Below are 5,475 nucleotides of genomic sequence, written 5' to 3' on the forward strand. Positions count from 1 at the left end.
CAATATACAACTGCTGGCTTTCAGGACCTGACAATGACTGAGCACAGTGGGGATAGTAGGATCTGGTCATTTCTGCCCTCTGTGACTCCTTTGTAAGCAATCATTTTGCTGACTCTCTTCTTAGACTTGTTGAGAATCTCTCAGAGTAGCTTCACAGAATGAGACTCTGTCAATCTTTCTTCCTTCTCCTTTTGCGTAGGTGTCATTCTGCACCATGGTAAAGGCATTTCTTGCCTACTCCTGGGGCTCTCCTGTAGTTCATTGGCATTTCAATAAATCTCACATAATTTTAATTCCATCTTGGCATCTGAAGGCCCAACTGAGACACTCTCAGAATTCCTAATCCCAGGAAGTTACTTAAAATTATTTGTGGAATAAATGGATGAATAGATGGATAGGTAGATGAATGGACCAGAAGAATAGCTAGAGGTAGGCATAAAGTTTTGCGTGTTTTAACTGAGATCTTTCATTGAGACATACAACATTATATTGATTTCAGGTGCACAACATAATGATTCGATATGTGTATATATTGTGAAATGATCATAAGTCTAGTTAATATCCATCACCACACATAGCTCCAATTTTTATTCTTGATATAAGTTTTAACATTACTCACTTAGCAACTTTCAAATATGCAACATAGTATTATTAATTATGTCACCATGCCCTGTATTACATCCCTAGGACTTATTTATTTTGTAACTGGAAGTTTGTAACTTTTGACCACCTTCTTCTATTTTACCCACCTCCCTTAGCCTCTGCATCTGGCAACCACCAATCTGTTTTCTGTATCTCTGATTAGTTTTTGTTTTGGAGGGGTTGTTTTGTTTTGTTTTTTTGTCTGTTTACTTTTACATTCCACACAGGATCATACTATATTTGTTTTTCTCTGTCTGACATATTTCATTAAGAGTAAAGTTTTAAACATGGGAGAAGAAGTAAAAAGGTCAGTTTTATTTACTTGCTAAACTTGAGTAATAATTACTCCATCTATTAAAAATACACAGTCCCTGTCACTCACATACTACCACCTATTCTTGACAGAGGTTGAGAAATGATTTAAACATAAAATATTATAAAGAAAATTATATATATGTGTGTATACCTGATACACATATATACAAATATATAATTTTCCCATGCCTCTTAGCATAATATATATGTACCATATAACATGAGAGATAATCTACAAAACAAATTTAGAATAAATTAAAACGCAGAATGTTTAAGTAACAAGTCAAAAGTAACATAGCTACTAAGTGGTAATGATTGAAACTTCTTTCTTTTCTTTTTTCTTTTCTTTTCTTTTCTTTTCTTTTCTTTCCCTCCCTTCCTCCCTCCCTCCCTCCCTTCCTTCCTTCCTTCCTTCCTTGATATCAAAAAATGAAGGATAAGTCTCTTTAAGACATATCTCCATGCTTTATGGTTCGCATTAGGAATTAATCACAGTAGAGAAATTAGGGTATAATTATACCCACATGTGTTGACTTTTATTCACCAGACACAGGGATGCTCATCTGTTAAACAGAGTTGTAAGGAAAAGTGATCCTATTTTTCTGTTTGCCTCTAAGAACACTTTAGTCATTTTCATTTAGTGTCAGCATATTTTTACATTTTTCCCCTTATCCTGTTTCTGTAATATGACAAACATCAATTTTATCACATTTCCACTTCAAATATCCCAAGATATAATTTTTAAAAGAAACACCCCCTTCCTTGTTTTGGAATACTGCAACATCAAAACGAACACTAAAGAATTAAGGGACAACATGATGGATGGCAGTTGTCTCTAAGTAAAAGAGTTTTACAGCTAATGTGATTACACGAATGCTCATTTTATTACATCCTGTATCCTGAATTTTCGAACACATGCAATAAATGGTCAGTTTCAGTGAATGATAACACCAAGTAGCGACTAAGACGAGAATATGGACTGTGCTTCATTCAACAGACCGTTGCTCTCAAGCTGAAAGTAAAGGCAGCAGTTTGGTCCTACCTACCATTTCCGATTAATCATATGCTAATTGACTTAGTAAGAAATGTGTTCGCCGTCTAACTTATTTAAAATGATCCTGCAGGACTGCCGGTGAGAGCCGAGTGCTCTTTCTCACCATACACGTCTGATAAATCAGTAAGTCAGTAAATGTAGCCTTGATGATGACATAAATGTGTTAATTTTTTTTTTTAATGTTGTTTTAGATAGACACTTAAAATCTGAGGAGATAAATTCGTTTAAGAATTCAGGAGACTGGTGCGTTCATTTTGAAAAGCAGTTTCTTTTTTCTGCCTCTGATTGTATTTGACTTTAAAAATAGCAAAAATCTATTGAGTGCCTGATAATGAGGGAATGTTTTCTGATTACAGACGAGATACTGGTTTTGTCTGCTTTTGTGAGGAGCACGGTGCTATTTATCTCTACTTGCCCCTCCTTAAATTTGAGAATTTTCTGTTTTTCCAAAATAGTCACAGAAGGTGGCAGACAATTACATGATACTGGGTTTTCCTGAGCAAAATCTTGGAATGCCAAACCTTACCTACTGCCTTGCTGAGTGATTCACCTGGAAGGGCCATTTTATTTGATGTTCTGCAACCTGGAGTCTTGACATGGCTATAATTCCCAGAGAGTCTCATGGAACCAGGAATCTGTCATTCATGCAGCAGTAGACTGGCTTGTACTATATTAAGTCTCATTCTCTCTCTCTCTCTCTCTCTCTCTCTCTCTCTCTCTCTCTCTCTCTCTCTCTCTCTCTCTCTCTTCTCTCTCCTTCTCTCTCATTTTTTTGAGAGAAAAATATCATTGAGCTCAGAAGAAATGCACTTTAAGTTATGATGTTAAGTCAGAGAACATGATTAAAACCAATGTTAAAACAATGTTAAAATACTTTATTGTAAGCAGGATAAGGGATCAATAATATAAAAATTGACAACCTAAATGTGTCATGCTTTACTGTTTCTATCTGGGGTGTGCAGGCAAAGCCATGCTAGCTAGAGGTGTCTTTGTTCACAACAGATTCATTTTTACATACAATCGCGAGGAGCTAGTTGGTGTTTTGAAGTGGTGGAATAAATTGATTAACCAAAAGAAAAATAGTACGTTTTTGCAATATAGTTAAGCATTTCCAAAAGTAGATTATGATAGATGCATTTTAAAAGTCTAAAATCATTTAATTAACTTAGTTAAGCACACCATTGTACTTTCTGGTGAGGTGGGTGACAGCAAGAGGGTAAATAATGCTTTCTATTTTCTTAAACATAAAAGCTGGATGTACCAAAAAATATTTACATGAAATTCCCAGGTAGAAGATATAAGTTACTGTGGAAAAAAAACCCACTCAACTTGGATTCTCTTTTCAGGCTGATCATTGTTTTATAACAGAGTGGGACCAATGCTACCAAATGCCGAATTCTTAAATCTCATTCCTACAGTCGGGCCATATCTCATCTGTAGGTCACTACTGTAGATATCTTTTTTTAAATTTTGCCATTAAGAAATAATCTAATAGCAATTATTATTATGGAAAATTGGTTTCCAATATCGGAAAGATTGATTTACAGAAGATACTGGCCATTCAACTATAAATCTGTGGAAGCAGTTCACATTAAATTGCAGTTTGATTCAGATGAGAAGTAGCATGGACATTGAGTAAGAGAATGCACTCAGGGCCAGGGGGCCTGGGTTCAAGTCCCAGTTCTACTTCATCCTAGATTTTTGATCTTGGAAAATTTATTTAAACTTTTATTCTTATACACGATGGGGTTAATAATACGAGCTTTGTAGATTCGTACTGTTTAAATGGGTTAATGTTGTTGAAGAGTTGGTATAGTATCTTGCTCAAACATCTGGCTATCTCTACGTATCTTTGTAAAATAGAAATATACCTCAGAACTCTTGATGCTCACACAGATGTCGTGAATCTCCAACGGAGGGATGGAGTGTACCCTATTTCTTAAATTTAGTTGTCCGTATAGTGTGTTTTTGGATTATTAGATCATGAATCGCAGGTGTTCTATTACATAAGTTTGGAAATACTGGAAAAGTGAATAATCTAAATTTGCTTCTCAGTTTTCCTCTGGTTTACCTTCTAGAAACCCGTGAGAAGACAACAAAAGTAGCAGAGAAGACAGCACTAAAGGAACGTAATCAAATATCAAATAAGTTGCAACAGATGATGCCAGATGCTTATAACTTTCGGCACTAGTAACTGATTTTCTCTTTCTCTCTAATTTGTGTGTTTTTTGTAATTGAATTAAGAATTCTTCACACCAAGATTTTTACAGAAGACTTGTTTATAGAGGTCTAGAGATCAGAATATCAAACAAGAAATTATCTCAGACAAATTAAAGCTTCCACTTATTTGGTCACCACAGACAGTCTCTACAATCTCCCTGTCTTTTCTCTGCATGCTTACTTGGCACAAAGTAATCCAAAGCATGAGCATTAAATGAATGGTTCATATTTACTAATAAAGCTCACTGTGTACATACTATCACTGTGTACATACTAATAAAGCTCACTGTGTACATATATCTTGTCATACCAGTATAAAAGTGATCATTAAAGGGCACAGATATTACAAGCATTGAGGCACATATGAAGGGTGAGTGTTTTATAAAATGAGTTTATTTCATGACAAATTGGTTGAGACAGCACTCTTCTGTAATCTCAGTTTTGAAGAGATGGGAAAGTTTAATGGATAACTTAGATGAGCTAAATTCTGGGGAGGGCAGGGGAAAGGTACAATTTAGGTAGGCAGAATATATAAGAGAATTGGGTTCTTTGAAAAGAACCAAATTATAAAGGTGAGAAAATTAAAAAGTATGGGAAAGTATCAATAGACAGTTTGTCCTGAAGTAGAACGTTAGTATAGAATCAAAGATAAATTTGGTATTATAAAAAGAGTCATAGTCTACGGCCATACCACCCTGAACAAGCCTGATCCTATCTAATCTCAGAAGCTAAGCAGGGTCGGGCCTGGTTACTACTTGGATAGGAGACCACCTAGGAAGACCAGGTGCTGTTGGTGTAAAAAACAAAAAAATAAGGGATTGTAAACTGACAATATCCTTGCAATTTGTCAGGTCAACCAAGGGTTACCTCACCTAAAAAAATAAAAATAAAAAAAATAAAAAGAGAGCACAGGTTCAGCATCAGTATTTTTTTGTTCACTAAATACATATAGTTTTGAGCACCCATTTCATGCAAGGCACTATGCTGAAATTTTATAAAACATAACCATCAGGTGTTTGAAATGCAAGCATGTTTTCCCACAGCCCTTAAAACACACACAACTATTCACAGCAAATTTACCCTATTTTGGAAGAATCAGACTCATTGGTTGTTGTTACTGTATTTTAGATCATTACTCTCTTATGTTTTAATTAGGTTTGATTTATGAATGTGAGAAACTCTACAATAGAAAAAAAACGAATTCCAAGGTAGTCATGTATTTTATTTAGATGATCTTAGGTCAA

General features: G+C 35.0%; 1 pseudogene; it reads left to right on the forward strand.

Moving 5' to 3' along the window:
* Positions 1 to 4,908: 4,908 nt before the first annotated feature.
* Positions 4,909 to 5,027, forward strand: LOC111744234 (annotated as a pseudogene).
* Positions 5,028 to 5,475: the final 448 nt, after the last annotated feature.

Source organism: Pteropus vampyrus, unplaced genomic scaffold (assembly GCF_000151845.1).
Source record: "Pteropus vampyrus isolate Shadow unplaced genomic scaffold, Pvam_2.0 Scaffold5, whole genome shotgun sequence".
NCBI classification, from domain to species: domain Eukaryota; kingdom Metazoa; phylum Chordata; class Mammalia; order Chiroptera; family Pteropodidae; genus Pteropus; species Pteropus vampyrus.